The sequence below is a fragment of the Elaeis guineensis genome, chromosome 3, assembly GCF_000442705.2.
Source record: "Elaeis guineensis isolate ETL-2024a chromosome 3, EG11, whole genome shotgun sequence".
Lineage (NCBI taxonomy): Eukaryota > Viridiplantae > Streptophyta > Magnoliopsida > Arecales > Arecaceae > Elaeis > Elaeis guineensis.
In genome coordinates this window covers 83,520,134-83,538,359 of record NC_025995.2, presented here as the reverse complement: position 1 = coordinate 83,538,359, position 18,226 = coordinate 83,520,134, and the positions used below count along the sequence as shown (strand labels likewise).

The window sequence follows — 18,226 nt, the reverse complement described above, 5'->3', positions numbered from 1 at the left end:
CATAATGATCATAAATATACTTTGATCCAAAAATAGTTTCAAAAATCTTCTAGAATAATTTCAATTATCATAATGATCAAAATACTTAACTCAAAGTATAAAAATTGTACTCTATCAAAAAAAGTACAAAATCTATAAAATTGAAGTCAATTTTGAAGAAAACACTTAGATATCTCAAAATACATACTTCAATATACTACAACAAAAATGACTATTAATAAAAAATGACTACTAATGGCATTCTTAAGTGCTATTATTGGGCTAGAAAGAATACCACAAATATCTTTATTGATAATTTTATGGTATTTTCTAATATACCATCCTAATATACTATCAACAATTAACTAGCAACATTTTTAGAAAAAATATTTTACTTTAGAAGTATATGTAAGTACTTTTAATGTTTCAATCCCGTCATATGTAAGTACTTTTAAAATTTTAATTCTAATATTTTTTATATATATCGATATAAATTATCAAAAATAAATTATGTATCTTAGAATTGGAACTAAGAAAGAATTTGAACTAACAAGTGACAAGCTCTTAACCACCAAACTATAACTTATTACTAATACACAACTATAGTTTATTGAACTTATTAATATACATTCATGACATTAAATAAGTATTTGATGTAGATTTTCATATTTGATATTTAATCTTTGTAAAATCCTTTTATTTTTATAAAAATAAAAATTAAACTTAATTTTTTTAATTCTTTATGTTTAAGGTTTTATCATCAAAATTATTTAAAACATATCTTTTGCATGTCTCCATATTCATATATAATTTTTTCACAAATTCTTTAAGAATTGATAATTTATGATTACTTTTATTTATACTACAATAAAGTAATAACAATTTTTACACAAAAAATATTAATATTTTTATATTATATTTTAATCTTAAATATTTTTTATTCTTAATATTTTAATACAAGTCCGATCAAACTAATGGCTTATGTATAGTAATATATATATAAAATATTCTTAATATTTTAATACAATCCGATCGAACTAATGGTTATGTATTATATATATATATATATATATATATATATATATATAACACATTTGATGAGATCGGTATGAGTAAATCAAGCTCTATATAAAAACTAACAAATTAAGTTTTAGTAGCATTTTTCTAAAATCTAAATAAAGTATGTTATTATTTATCAAAATATTAGTTAAATACCATAATAGTAGTTTGGGTTTTCAACATATCAAGTTATATCCATCAAATATAAATTTATGGCAATATTTATAATAAAATATTGCTAATAAAAAAATATTTATTGAAAGATAGCAATATTTTTACTATCATGCAGTAAAAAAAAATTACTTATATATAATAAGAAATGCCACAAGTGATTGCCACCAAAACTTATTTTTGTTCTAATGATCATGCTCATGGAAAAATAGTCAATTCACATGACTTGAATCTTAGTTACAATTAGAAATCATACTTTCATTTGTGAGTGCCTATAAAGCTTCATCAAACCTCTAAAATATACTATTTGAACCAAATCTTGTGCACTAGTCATACTTCCAAACAAATAAATTTATCATTTACCTAAGAACCTTAAAATTGTCTCATGCAGGAACTACTAATGGTACTATTTCAAAGGTTTGGATAATTTTAGAATTTGGAATCTATTACATATATCTTTGGCATTATTACCAAACTTGCAAGAGGATCATTCTTGTTTTTAGAAAAAAGTAATGCTAATAGTACTTGATTTGAGGAAGCCTCAAAGATAGAGATAAGTTAATATTAAATAAGTGTGACAAAAAGCATGAGATGGCTAAGCACAACTCTTATCCTAGGGCTTGCTTTTCTTCTTTCTTTCTTTCTTTTTCTTATCTCTTTCTCTCTCTCTCTCTCTCACATAGATGTGGCAAATTGATCCGACCTACCTAGTACCTGATCCGAATAGGATGGATTTTATCTGATTCAATTAAAATCTGGAGCAAATATAAATTTTATAAAAAATACTCGAAGCAAATTTGGGTTGCGTATGGGTAATAGTATACTCTGCCCCGATTTATCTAATGTGTATATATATATATAGAGAGAGAGAGAGATAAAGAGAGCGAGTCCCATCTCTCGTTTAAGGCTTCCCTTTTTTTTTTAAACAATGCTAGCTCAGCCAAATGGCTCCCAAACTCCCTTCATTATCTTTTTAGCATTGTATTGAGATTCATACCGATCCAATGGCTGGGCATGTGATCGGATTTGGACTAGAATCTGATCTATTTGAGCCTAATCTATCTCTTTATATATATATATATATATAGACACACACACCGAAATCCGATCAACTTGGCCTAGTCTATCTGTTTATATATATACATATATACATACACACACACATATATATGTATGTATGTATGTATGTATGTATGTAATACAATATAAGTAATATATATAGGATGTATTTATTATGTAAGCCATTTTAAATAATAAAATATTTGATAAGTGTTTTATCTTATACTTGTATATGCAAAATTCTTAGATAGTGTGCTATGGACCGTAGTTGGATGGACCATTGAGTAGTCGATGGAGTAATTTCTGCTGAATATAAGGAGGATATTAAGTACTTCTGTAATTATACTTTTGGAAATGTTGCACTCTTAGTTCAAGGATGGGCTCATTGTCTATTTTTAAAGGAGTGGATTTATCCATATATATATATATATATGTGTGTGTGTACATATGTATATATATATAATACAATATAAGTAATCCATTAACCTTGTTTAACCTCTCACCCATAGCCAGCCCTAATTTCTGTATTTTTCTTGACTCTCACCGCTACTCCCGACCTTTCTCCCTGAGTCCCCACTGTGCACTATCGATCTATGCACTATCAGTTTGCCACCATTGGTCCACCACAACCTTTTCTCCACTCTCTATGACCTCTGCCAAGCCCCCTGCCCAAGGCCTTCCGTCTCACCCCACCACCACCATCGGTCTGCCATCCCCCCTTTCCCCACCCTCTCTCACCTCCATCAAGCCCTTGACATCCAAGGCCTTCCCACTCTACCTCTACTACAAGAAAAAGGATATTTACCGACGGCTATTAGTGATGGTAAAATTATAGTCGCTAATAATACTTTTTACTGATGGCAAATGGCAATCAATAATTATGCCGTCGTAAAAAAAAATTATTAGCTATGGTATTTTTAGCTTTTAGCAATGGCAAGTTACATCGCTAATAAAAAATAATTTTATTTTTTTTAATTTGACTGTAGGATTATTAGCAACGGAGTAACCTTATTAGTAATGGCTTTTTCCATCACTAATAACTCTAAATTTTTCCTCCATTTTTATTTTTCCATGCGCCCTCGTTTTCCCCCACCCCTCTCTTGTTTGCCCTCACCTCCTTCTCATTTTTTGGGTTGGCTCCCCCACCGGCGACCGACCCCCTCTCCCAAATTTTTCCCTCCTCAAGCCTCCGATCGCCTCCCCAAGCTACCACTGACCTGCCTCCCTCCGACCGCCTTCGGTCCCCCTCTTTCCCTCACCATCGGATCAAGCTTCCTCGAGCCTCTGGCCATCTCCCCGGGCCCCCGACCGCCTCTCTGAGCCCCCGACCTGCCTATCCTTGGCCACCTCCCCGAGCCCTCGTCTATCGGATCTCAAGCCCCCAGCCGCCTCTCCGAGCTCCCAGCTCGCCTCCCTTCGGTCACCTCCCAGAGCCCTCGTCTGTCGGATCCCGAGCCCCTCGGATGCCTCCTACCTCTCCGAGCCCCGATTGCCTCCCCCCAGCCTTGCATCGCCATCCTCGCCTCGGATCCGGCATCTCCGTGTCGGATCGAAGCTTCTCGAGCCCCACCCCTTTCATCCCCAATGCTGCCAGCCATGTCCTGATGCCAGTGTCCCATGCCCGACCTCCTCTCATCTTCTCGGCCTCCCCTTTTGCTTCCCCACCATCATGCCCCATTAGATCGGGCTTCCCTTATCGAATCTAGCCTCCCCTCTTCTTCTCGTGCCCCACTATCGTGCCGTACCACTGGACTGTCACCCCCGCCTCGCCCCTTTGGACACCCAATTTTCTGAGCATCATGCCACCAACCCACCGTCAGACCCGCATCGAACCTGCCGTCGAACCCATGCTGCCGTCAGAGCCATCAAGTGATTTTTAGCACTGGCGATGGCTCCATCGTCGAAGCCATCACCGTCGCTATAACCCATTCCCATCTTTTTAAATTTTTAATATTTAAAATTATATTTTTTGATTAATTTTAATTAAATAATATTTAAATTTAAATATTATTAATATAAATATTAATAACATTTAAATTATTAATATTAATAATTTAAATAATATTATTAATAAAATTATTTAAATTAATATTATTTTTGGAAGGTGAAACTACTTTGGGAAGCTTTCCGATGAAAGTAGCCCTACTACCTTCGACAGTAGGGGTTCGAGGCCGAACCACCGTTGGATCAGTTCTGATCTGCTCATCTATTCTGATGGTAACTAGAGCAGCTCGATGATTGGACTTTAGACCCTAGATCTAACCCAAAGTCTGAAAAAAATTTTCAGACTGAATTCAAGGAGGGATATGGCTTGATCCACCCCGATCCGTTTCTAGCTTTAGTTGCAATCTCGTTTGGTACTTTAGAATCTCCAAGATGAGATTTGTTTGGATGCCATACTGGTGTGCTCGCATGGTCTAATCATCTGATGTGCTCCAAATCTATATGCACAGGACACACGTCCTGATCTTCTCCATTTGCAATGATGTCTTTTGCTTAGAAATCCAGTATTTTAAAAATCTTAAAAGTATTTGCATTGTATATAACGATAGACCCATCTTTTGATTAACTATGGTATTTGTATATTTATATATTTTTATATGAATTAAAAATTATATATATTGGTCAATTGACTGTCTAGTTTGGATAGTTTGAGAATTATAATTAATTTTATAGATAATTATAGTAATCAAATGGTATGTTGAGAGTTTGAAAAAAATTTAGACAGTATTTTTTTTAGTTCTCCTCACACATCTTCCACCGTGTGGAGAGAACTAAGAAGACAAACTATCGAAATTTCTTTCGATCCTTATTGCATATCATTTAATCACTGTAATTGACCTATAGAATTAATATAATTTCTGAACGGGATAAGACCTTCTATATCTATTAATTGATGATAGGATGTATTTATTATGTAAGTCATTTTAAATAATAAAATATTTAGCAAGCATTTTATCTTATACTTATATATGCAGAATTCTTAGATAGTGTGCCATGGACCGTACTTAGATGGACCGTCGAGTAGTCGATGGGGTGATTTTTGCTGAATATAAGGAAGGTGTCAAGTACTTATGTGATTATACTTTTGAGAATGCTATACTCTTAGTTCAAGGATGGGCTCATTGTCCTTATAAGAGATATGTCAATAGAGAAATATTTGATAAGAATAAAATAATTATCCATTTATATAAGAGTAGATTTATGCCAAACTACAAGCATTAGTACCTATATGGGAAGACGTGGGAGACAATTATAAGGGTTACAAGTCATCAGCAGGATAGAGACACAAACAAAATGGTAGATGTGGTTATGGATGCAGCTGGTCCTGAATTTGACTGGGATATGGAGGACAATCCAGAAGCTGGTAGCAGTGATTTTTATTGTATGCTGAAAGATATTGATGAATCATTATGATAGGGATGTGAATACATATTGTATTATCAGCTGTGTCAGAATTGTTGAACTTGAAGGTCGAGTTTAATATAATGGTCAACTGTTATGATAAGATAGTAATAATAATAAAAAAGATGCTACCGAAGGATAAAAAGCTTGTTGGAAACTTCTATGCTTCAAAGAAAATGATGAAAGGATTAGGCATGTGATACGAAAAGATAGATGCATACCGTAATGATTGCATGCTTTTCTAGAAAGAGGACCAACTGAAGAGTACATGTGATGTATGTGGTGAAAGTCGATTTAAGTCAAGACAAGAGAGTAGAAATCAGAAGGACATACTATATAAGGTTCTTTGATACCTTCCCCTCACTCCTAAACTTCGAAGGCTCTACTTATTCAAAAGTACTGTCGGGCAGATGAGATGGCACAAAAAAAAAAATTCACAAACACACCGATATGATAGTCATCCATCGAATAGTAAGGCATGAAAGAAATTTGATGCTTGCCACTCTTTATTTGCTTAAGAATCATGCAATATTCGACTGGATCTATCTACGGATTGGTTTACACCGTTCAGTTATGCAACAACCCCTTATTCATATTGGCCAGTCTTTATTACTCCATACAATCTGTTACCTGAGATGTGTATGAAAGACCATAACATCTTTCTTATATTTGTAATTTTTGAACCACAATACCCTGGTAGAAGCATTGATATATATCTAAGGTCTCTTTTTGATGAGTTAAAATTCTTATGGTCCAATGGCATACGTACATTTAATGTATTGAAGAAGTAAAATTTTATAATGAAGGCTGCATTAATGTGAACCATTAGTGATTTTTCTGCTTATAGGATATTGTCATGATGGAGCACTCATGGAAAGCTAGTATGTCCTTATTGCATGGAGAATACAAAATCATTTCAACTTAAGCATAGTCGTAAGTCCTACTGGTTCGACTGTCATCGTCAATTTCTCTCCGACCATCATCCTTTCTGCAAGCAGTAGGATAATTTCAGGTGGAATAAGATAGAGAAGGATCGTGCACCCCCTACGTCTCAATGGTATGGAAGTATTCAAAAGGTATCTCAAATAGACGAAGTCCAGTTTGACATACTATTTGACAAGCAGAAATCTCGAGAGTTCGGTAGAACTCATAGCTGGATAAAGCGCAGCATCTTCTAAGAATTGTTGTACTGATCGACCAATTTGATCCATCATAACCTTAACCTCATGCACATCAAGAAGAATATATTCGATAATATTTTCTATCCTATTATGGATATTAAGGGCAAGATGAAGGACAACCCCAAGGCTCGAGAAGATATGAAGAATGTATGTAAGCATCTTCTATTAAAGCTGGTTGAGGTGTCACCTGAGAAATTTTTGAAGTCAAAAGCATCTTCTAGACCTCTAACTCATTTTAAATACTTGTCTTGTATTGCCACCCATCTAAAGGATACCAAACATCCAAACGGTACCAAATATCTAAATACTTATCTTGCATCATTTTAAATAGATGGCATCGATGTGATGGAAGTCAAATTGACTTTTATGCCCCTATATCGTTATGGTTGCCTTCTTATTTTTTCTGACGATGATCCAAACTAAATGGATATTGAAGAGACTGGCTCCATAGATTGCTATGGCCTCTTTTTCTTCTACCTATATGATGTCTTAAAGCTGATGGGTGCTGAAGATTAGATTTTATGAATATATATACTCGATTTTATTTGATTTATTTATATATACTCGATTAGATTTTATGAACATATATAACTTCTTTAACATTGCCCTTGATCTATGGTAGATGGCTTCCTGAGGTCGGAGCCATCACAGTCGAGGAGAGAGCTCTGGAGGAGAGAGCTCTCATGTAGCCAGCTCGCATGGTTCTATGGCATACATACCATGCGGTAAATTTTGATATTTTAGATATTCTCTTTAATATTATTTTATCTTTCATTATCTAATATAACATTCTTTATGATGTCTTAATACTCTCAGATTCAAATGATGTGGGGTCATCAGTAACCCCACACTCACATGGAGCAGCATCTGACTTTCAAAGTCAGTGATGTGGTAGAGGATCCGTCTGACTTGCGGCACCTCTGACTCGATCGAAGGATAGAGAGCTCGTCCACATTCAGAGTCGCACATAAGTAATATATATTTTCACTAAATATGTTTAAATTTTAGTCATTTTAGAGTCTAATATTTATTGTTCAAAATAAATTTTGCAGTACATTTACAGAGCTTAGGGTATCTCATGTGGTTACCGTTATTATCCGATGATTGATGCCAAGGTCGGTGAATGAGTTCTCCAATTAGTCGTCAGGGGCTCATAATGGAGCCTGAGATATGTTCCTGGTAAGTCAAAAATATTTAATTTTTAAATTCATGATAGATTTATAAAATCTATTCTATTTATTAATACATGATTGCTTCTACTTGTAGGGGTACTATCGATTCGAGACTCCTCAAGATGAGGAGGCTGGCCGTTGGACATTCGAGGAGGTGGCCACACAAAGATTTCGAGATGGGCTGTACAGCCTTCAGTAGTCTGTCAGAGAGCACTCTAGTTCTGAGTCACCATCGGATTGAAAGTCTTACATAGATCACTAGATGTAGGCAGACATATGGGAAGCCCTCTATGACCAGTGGAGTATTGAGGAGTACTTTGATAGGTGATAGAGGACACGACAGAATCGGTCCATCCAGCAGCATCCAATCAAGCACACTGGCAGTTTCTTTGGCACTCATATTGTGGCCGATAGATTGATAAAAATTATATATTTAAATTAATTTCATATTGAATTAATCATATTTATGTTTTAATTAATTTAATTTTATTATTTATTTATTATAGACACAGTAGTTGAGTCATGCACTAGGACAGCTGCAGATATGGAGGCCACACACCAGTCTAGGAGGACTGGTAATTACTTAGATCCTCGATCTCGACAGATCATGGTAACAACTTAAAATATTATTTATTAAATTTTTATATATACTGATATATATGGACTAATAAATTTTTAAACTGTATAGACAGATTATACGAAGTATCTCGTATCGCGACACAGTGAGGACCCATCCTCTCAGCCCCTCTTTGACCTCGATGGATTGCTTGGGGCCACCGAAGTGGTGAGTAAGAGCCAGATCATAGGATTCAACCACAGCTTTGACCCTCTAGCAGCTCGATATATACTCCTCTCAAGACTTGATGACCCAAATGTAGGCTGACGCACATGTGGAGGAGGTAATGCAGAGGCTTTGGAGCCAATGATCTCAGAGCTTTCAAGATGCCATCCGCAATATGACTATTGAGATTCTCTGGGATCCACATCTATGCATTTAGTTAGGCTTGTTGTCACAGCCATCATAGCAGATAAGTCTATTAATAAATTTTTTTATTTATTTTAAATTTTTATATTTAGAAGCTTCACATGTTTAGGTTTGAGTCTGAAAATGAGATATAGGAGGTAAAAATTCAATCTAACTATCCAAACGATGGGTTGGGCATGTCTATAGTTCTATATCATCAAATAAAATATATAAAAATAATCTGTTCAAAAATCGAAGTAGTATATCGAAATATATATCTCCATATCAATATATACGCTTTCATATCAAAATTTATTAATAATATTTATTTTTTTCATTATAGAATGCTGGGATATCTGATTCTCATCCACTAGCTGTTGGAGAAGACGTACAGGAGCAGGAAGAGGATGAGGAGGATCTTACATGATTTTTTTTGATATGTATGTAATTTTGATACTTGTAAAGCAATATAAAATTATAAAATTTATATTTTTAATATAATATAATTAATTTTATATTTATGATTGTATTAAATAATTATTATTTTATTTATAACAGATTTTAAAAAATATTATTTCTTATTAATATGATTAAAATAAGTTTTAAATATTTAATTATGATTTTTTTTAAAAAATTAAAAATTATTTGCTTCTGCCATCACTAATGATTTTTTAAATTTTTATAAAAATATTTAAAAACTATTAACGACGGCAGTAGCGATGACAATAGCCATCGTTAATAATTTTTTAACATTTTAATTAAAAAAATTAAAATTATTAGTAATAAATTTTTATCGCTAATTACCATTATTAGTGATGATGAATTTATCATCGCTAATAATGATAATTAACGATGAAGTTATTTTCATCAGATTTTTAGCAAAGGCATGCCGTTGCTAACAGCATTAGCGATATGGTAAAATGACTATTAGCGATGGCAGTTAAACATCACTAATAATCTATTTTTTTGTAGTGCTCCCACCCCTAGCAGCATTTCGATGGGTCTCCTGCCCTCCCCTCCCATAGTGGCGGTCCAGCGACTAGAGCTTCGATAAAGCCCTAGCCATCATCTAAGCTTTCCTATTCAGCCACTCAATACCTCCTACCCAATTGAGACTCCTAAGGACAAAATAGATAGAGGATACACTAAGAAAAAATATAAGAAAAATCAATCAAAACAAAGGAAAGATGGAAAAAAAATTAAAAGATAAGACCTTTTCCGACATAGATTGATCTTTTTATTTCCTTTTTGCTTGTTTTTCTTTTCATTTCATTCTCTTTTTTGGAGGTCTGTAGGGAAGGAGAGCACCTGAGGGAGATAAGAAGGCTTTTTAGGTTTTGGTTGGGGTTTTTTTCTCGAGCATATGGGATTTTGTGCAAGTTGTGGCAGTATGAGTTGGTCCCATGGGCTGAGAGGATGGGCTGAGAGGACCCATCCTCTCAGCCCCTCTTTGAACTCGATGGATGGCTTAGGGCCACCAGAGGGATGAGTAGGAGCTAGATCATATGATTCGACCATAGCTTCGATCCTCTAGCAGCTCAATACTCCTCTTAAGGCTCGACGATCCAGACATGAGCTGACGCACATATGGAGGTGGTCGTGCAAAGGCTTTGGAGCCAGCAACCTTAGAGCTTCCAAGACGCCATTCGTGATGCGGTCGTTAAAATTTTTTGAGACCTACATCTGTACGAGCAGTTGGGCTCGTTGTCATAGCTATCACAATAGGTAAGTCTATGAATAATTTTTTATTTATTTTAAATTTTTATATTTAGAAGCTTCACATATTTATATTTGGATTTGAAAAGAAGATATAGGGGATAAAAATTTAATCTATCTAAATGATAGACTGGAGATGTCTATAGTTTCGTATTATCGAATAGAATGTGTAGGAACAATCTGTTCGAGAATAGAAGTAGTATATCAAAATATACATCTTCGTATCGACATATACATTTTTATATCAAAATTTATTAATAATATTTTATTTTTTTATCACAGGATGCTGGAATATCTGGCTCTCATCCACCAACTGCTAGAGAGGATGTACAGGAGCAAGAGAAGGATGAGGAGGACGATGAGAAGAATCTTACATGATTTTTTTTTGATATATATGTAATTTTGATACTTGTAAACTAGTATAAATTTATAAAATTATATAATTTATATTTTTAATATAATATAATTAATTTTATATCTATGATTGTATTAAATAATTATTATTTTATTTATAATATATTTTAAAAAATATTATTACTTGTTAATGTGATTAAAATAAATTTTAAAATATTTTATTATAATTTTTTTTTAAAAAATAAAAATTATTAGCGATGGTATTAGCGATGGCATTAGCGACAGCATCTATCGTCGTTAATATTTTTTTAAAATTTTAATTAAAAAAATTTAAAAATTATTAGCGACAGCAGTAGCAACAACTACGACATCGTTAATAATTTTTAAATATTTTAATTAAAAAAATTAAAATTATTAACGATGATTTTTTATCGCTAATACCATCACTAATTAATGTTATTAGTGACGGTGATTTTATTGTTGCTAATAATGGTAATTAGCGACGATGATATTTTTATCAGATTTTTAGTGACAGTGTCTCATTATTATTATTATTAGCAATGGTAAAATGACTATTAGCGATAGTAGTTAGCCGTCACTAATAGTCTATTTTTTTGTAGTGCTCCCACCTCTAGCAGCATTTCGATGGATTTTCAGCCCCCCCTCCCACGATGGTGGTCCAGCAACTAGAGCTCTGATAAAACCCTAGCCATCATCTAAGCTTTTCTATTTGGCCATTCAATACCACCTACCTAATTGAGATGCCTAAGGATAAAAAAGATAGAGGATACACTAGGAAAAAACATAAGAAAAATCAACCAAAACAAAGGAAAGATGGAAAAAAATTAAAAGGTAAGACCTTTTCCGACATAGATTGATCTTTTTATTTCCTTTTTGCTTGTTTTTCTTTTCATTTCATTCTCTTTTTTGGAGGTCTGTGGGGAAGGAGAGCACCTGAGGAAGATAAGAGGGCTTTTTAGGTTCCGGTTGGGGTCTTTTTCTCGAGCATATGGGATTTTGTGCAAATTGTGGCAATATGAGTTGGTCCCTTGAGGTTTTAAGAGCTTAATATCTTGGTGGAAGCATGATATTTTATAAGGAATGAGGATGGGGCAATCGGCAATGGTGAAGCTACGATGGAGATAGGGAATGGAGAAGGGCAAAATGGAAGATCAATTCAGATATATACCCCATCCAACCTAACCTATCATTGGAGCTCGACCCTACCCAACCCGAGATAGGTATGGGGTAGGTATGGGTATAATTTTTTCTGATGGGGTGGACACGAATATCAGTCGTTCCGACCAATATCTGACCCATTTCTACTCCTACTCAAACACACACATGCCCACACAAAATTAGAATATGGTTCATGTAAACCAAGGGTCCAGACTTGCAAGCCCAACCAAGTAACTAGTGTAACTTGCAAATCTTTCTCACTTTTCTTAAGTGACTTCATTGAAAAAACTTTCCAAATTCACCTCCTACATATTGAAACTAATACTATTTAAATGAAATAATTACTAAGATACTCCCTAAACTTAGAGCTAGTTTTACTTAACACCCCTCAAGTTTAAAAGGTTTCAAATTATTCTTTGGTTAGTTCAATGGTTCAATGTGGTCACGTCATCTATCTTTGTTTATTTGGTGTATATTTTAGGACAAAAATATCCTTATGAAGAGCAATTTGAATGCAGAGGAGGGATGAGAACCTTAGAAGATTTTAAAGAGTAAAAGGAGGAGTTGTTGGAGAAGGAGAACAAGGTGGAGCGGGTGGGAGGATCAGATTAGATGGAAAGAAGAGATAAGGACCATTGCAAGGTTTAGAGGAAAAAAATAAGGCATCTGAAAAAAGAGGATGTAGTGGTAGTGGAAATAAGGCTAGATGAAGTGAAAGGATGGAGAGAAGGAATGAGAACAGAGATAGGATTTGAAGAGAAGAACATGTTGGAAAAAGAGGAGGTGGCAGGAGTAGATAGAGTTCAGATTGGACTAGTTTAAATAAAAGGGAGGAATACAGAAATGGGACAAGAATAGCAACATGGTTTAGAAAGGAGGAGGAGGTGGTGGTCGTTAGGACGGATGGGAAAGAAGAAGAAAAGATATTTTTTTGATAAATAAACAATTCCAATGAGGAAAAAGTTATCTTTTATGATGGTGTCTTAACAGTGTTAGATGATGAATGAGGCTCATACCATCTTGAACCACTTAATGAACTTCAAGGACCACTTTGAAATATTTTAAATTTGAAAGTACTAAGTGAAATAGGCCCTATGCCGAGAAAGATGTTTCAATAATTTTTTCTATTTAAATTATGAGTATTTCTTCCTGCATCACTTCATTCACTATTGAGAGCATCAATCTATCTTGGCAATTGGAGCTTGGTATCAAAGTTATGAGGGTGAAAGATAGGCTGTATAAATTATTACACCAATCAACATGCATCGGATTCGAGCAAGGATGAGAATGCTATGAAGAAGCAATTTTCAAATTATTATTGCTATATCTGACTATTCCTTATCATGGATGCTACGATTATGGTTATGTGGTGTATGGTTAGCCATGTTTGACCAAAAGTGGCCATGTCACTTTCCACTACTTCTGAAGCACTAATTCCTAATTAAAGTATCAAATGGTTAAAATTAGGCACCCTCTGGCATTAAGACTAAAATCAAATTGGATACAGATCAGATACCAACATATTTATAATCATATTTATTTTATCTAATGAATAAAAATACGGATACGAATATTATTGGGATATAAAAATTTATATCTATATTTCTTTTTAACGGATACGGATATAATTTAGATATTAAAAATATAGAAATAATTATGAATATAAGTTGGATAATTTAACTTTATGACTACAGAATCAAAGATATTACTAAATAGATGATAAATCAAGTTAATAACATATTTATGTGATTGTATATTTTTTTAAAAATTAATAAATACTATATAAAATTATGTAGGATTATAGATATATTCGGATATGCATCGGATAATTACCAATCTATATCTATATCCACATCCATTTTTTGTTAACGAATATGGATACGGACGTGGATACATCCTCAAATTTCAATTCATATATGAATTAATTTGGATACAAAAATATATCTAGACAGATATTATCCATACCACTCTCATCCTTATCTAGCACTTTATATATTGAACCACCCTACCTCTTAGTGTAGCACTATCTGGTGATTGTCATATGCTGTTGGGCTCTTAAATCCATATTTATTGGCTCCAAGTAAAATATCTCGGTGATTTTAAGGAAATATTTGAATTGATACAACTGCTTTCCTATCCCAAAATAATTTTGCATAAATAGTAGACGGATGCCAAACCTTATTCCCTTTAACTTATTTACTTAACATTACTCTTTGAGGTCAAGGAATTATTCTGCATTACTTTTTTCATAGCTGCAACTATTATGTTCGTGCAACAATTATGTTCGATTATTTACTATCACCTATGAAGAGTAATAGGTTCAAATTAGAAACATTTTAGGTACCAGTTATAATTGACATGCTAGCGCACGAGGTGCTAAAAATTTTAGATTTGGATAAATTTACTCAAAACTGAATTCTAAAATGACCTGAAAATGATTATTTCATAGTTAGTTTTTCTTTTAACGTATTACCTCATCTTCTTCTCTTATTTCATATTTTGTCTGTCACCTGTTGATTTAGAATTGAGTACGAAAGGACTTTTTCTTGCATAATATTATTTCTTCTACTCTTCCATTTTTTTCTTTGCAAAAGTCAAGCAGTGTTAGAATCCCTTTGCCTGTAGAAATCTAGCATCCTCTAAACCTTTTAAAAGGTCCAAGACTCCTTTCATCTTTGAGGGGTTATTTTGGGGTGTCCCCTACTTTGGTGGGCTTATTGTTCATAACGTGGAGCCCGTCCTTTGAAGCATAAAACACATCATAGCTAGCAATAATTTAGCCCCCCACCCAAAAAATGTAACACATTTATTTATCGCAGTAAAATTCAAAAAAAAAAAAGTTTACCCTCCAAAAAGATTTTCTAGAAGAATTAAAAAAAAAAAAGATAAAAGGGATCAGCATAGCGAATCACGAGAAAGAACCAAACCAGCCAACTTTTTCTTTCGTGGGTTCCTTTGAATTTTATTTTATTCTTTGCTCTTTTACCTTCCGACTGCCATTGACCGAGTGCTCCTAATCATCCGAGAGCCCAAACCTTTTTCCCAAAAGCCTCCTATTTAAGCACACACCTCCATGGAGACAGCAGATGGGGGGGGAGAGAGATAGAGAGAGCAGCAGCAGGCTTGGTCTAGAGAGAAATGATGGCCTTAGACAACTGTTTTCTGTTCCCCTTCCAACCCTCTTTGGACATTTGGGATACACAGACCTTTGGACTTGGCGATCACCATGAATTCATACCTCTGGGTACACAGCAACACTTCCTTATCTCTTTCCTTAGTAGTCATAATAGTTTCGCTTTAGCTTGGTGTTTTGAGCTTGCACTATGTTTTGGTGATAGCTATGGAGTCTCCGCTGTCCTCAGAGGCCTCCACTGGGTACTTACAAGATGCAGTGGCCGATTGGAGTGATCGGTGCAAGCGGAGACGAACGGCTTCAAATGGTCATGACGATCCGATCTCGACGACTAAAGACCTCCAAGATCTTCTTCAAGTAATTTTTTTTTTTTTTTGAATTATGGTGCTTTTAATTATCATCAGAACTGTTGATGTTTTTAAGTACTCATTCTTTTTAGTTTTTTCTTGATACCTTTTGTTTGCAGGGTCTCTGGGATTCAAATTGCCATGTAGATCCCTTGGATGATTTGAATTACATGTTTCAAGAAACAGTACTGTCTCCGGTAAATTTCAAGGCTCTTCCTATTTGTCAATCTATTCCTACTTCATAGGTGCTTCCCTATGGTGAACCCTGTTGGCACGACGACCATCTTTTGAAGTTGTTTAGTTTAATGTGCCAAAGCTCAAGGAAGGAGAGAGAATTTGCCGTTTGTTGGTTCCACGAGTCCCTACGTCCCCACTAAGAGATATTTTTGGGCCCAACACCAGATCGTAGGTGGTACTGATAAAGCCTTGACCACGGTTTGCACATAATGTAGTAATGAATTAGCAATAACACTAGCCCGACCACCTTACTTTTTAAACTATAGTTGTGATTATTGTATAATTGCTGAGATGATTAGAGCAATTATCAAAACTGTTAACTATGGAAGTTCTTTGTCTATTGTTTACAGAAGATCCTCTGAACACCTTCATGCCTATGAAAGGGCCCAGCACACAGGAGGCTAATGCATTACCACACCAACAAGAGTCCCTCCCTTCTTTTTCCTTTCAGGAGAAGCCCTTGTCCAAAGATCCAAGTGGAAAAGTTGCCCATGAGTCAAAAGACTCCAAGGCTTCTCATCCTTCCCCACAGTAATCAAAAGTGTCTCTCCCAAAGGTAGTCATAACTTCCAACCAAGAGCGTGCATCCTTTTCTCTCATTTCTTACGAAAAATCTCTTTGACATGGTAAGTTATCTCCTAGAAACCGAAAGCCGGCATAGTACAAAGAAGAAGAAGAAGGCGGTGGGTGTGGTTTATCCCTTCGTAGTGGTGAAGCCGGAGGACTGGAGGGGGACGTCACTCTCGACGATATCAATGCAAGGCTCCTCATGCGCCCAGCCCGGCCTGTTCACCACCCTGTGGGGGAGTACGCCAGCGGTCCATGTGTCTCGCCGGACGGACCGGGGCTTTCCGGGAAGGCAGTCGTGAGCCTCACAAGGATCCAACTCAGGGGAGGGGAACTATCACTATCATAAGAACAAGAGGGTGAAGGCTCTAAGCTTTGTTTTGGGTACAAGATGAGACTAGTTTTGTATGTATAGATGCTGCATCCTTGTAAAATTAGGTTTCCAGTGGTAATGATATATATTAGCTTTGTGGTAATAAATTTATATTTGGTTAGTTAAATTTTCCATGATGGACCAAAAGGAGGAGACAATATTCGTCGCAACAGTGACATCATGTCACCGTTGTAACAAACTAATAAAAAATTAAAATAATAAAATACACGAGTATGTGGGGTATAATCCATAAAAATCAATACAATACATGATAATCGATGAAATATAAAAATTTTTATTGATTTATTATAATTTTAATATGATATCACTGTTGCAATGAATTTTTTTTTTCAATAAGATCAAAATAAATATGGCAAAGTTTATACATGGAAAGGGTATTGAATGCAACTACTCTATCCTTCCTGTCTTATTCCTGGTCACATGTTGCCACAAGAATTAATTATTATTGCAAATTTTCAAGGACCGAAGGAAATTGAAGGAACCCAACGAAAAAGGAGAGAAGTTTGGGTTCAGTTCCTATCGGAGTTCAATGGGAATGTTCTTGCCGATTCTCACCTTACAAATTTAGGAGAAAAAATTCTTTATTAAAATAAAGTCTAAGAGAAACGGCGACATCTTTTGAAAAGAAGCATTGGAAAACAACGTCTTACCTGTCCGTAATTTGACGTTTGCAGATTCCAAATTATATGCGTTAAGAATTATTTTATAACGAATACCGACCCCAAGAATATTAGGGCAGCAAGTTGGTGGATGAGCCCTATGTCTGTAGCTGGTCCCATCTGATTTGGCCCCATTTTACCTGATATTTTGGACTGGAGCCTGTTATGTATTGGCTTCGCAAGTTACATTTGACATAAATCAAACTAGATCTATCTACTGAATAAAAAAATAACAAGAGTACTCAAAAAGTCTGTCTGGCTTAAAAATGTTCAAACTTTAATGAAGCGAGTGTGGGACCACCCCTTCTCTCTTAAGAGAAATTAATGGCGGAAGCACTAAACTAGAGTCATTTGAGCCAGATACTTGAAATTTGCACAAGCAACCTTTAATTATTCCAGAACTCACGAGCCACCTTATAGTGTGCCTGCTTGTACTATATTGCCTGGGACGATATTTGTACCTCTTTTTTGATTTCATTGACGATATTTGTACTTAAATCGCATCCTTGTACCAATATGCATGCAGAACTCCCCTCCCGGCCTACGATTAAGCCTCAAGCGACGCTATGGAAAATTTTCAAAACAAAGCCAACCTGACAAAGTGGTCCTCTGCTTAACAAACAACTCTAGTATGGCTGGCGAGAAGCCAG

The 18,226-nt window shown here is 35.0% G+C and overlaps 1 non-coding gene across 1 annotated transcript; it reads left to right on the top strand.

The window, feature by feature from the left end:
- The first annotated feature begins 15,308 nt into the window (after positions 1 to 15,308).
- On the top strand, positions 15,309 to 17,017 carry LOC105041910 (uncharacterized). The gene is made up of 5 exons (XR_012139481.1): positions 15,309 to 15,483; positions 15,578 to 15,729; positions 15,839 to 15,916; positions 16,307 to 16,512; positions 16,599 to 17,017. It is a non-coding gene; the product is annotated as an uncharacterized protein (transcript).
- Positions 17,018 to 18,226: the final 1,209 nt, after the last annotated feature.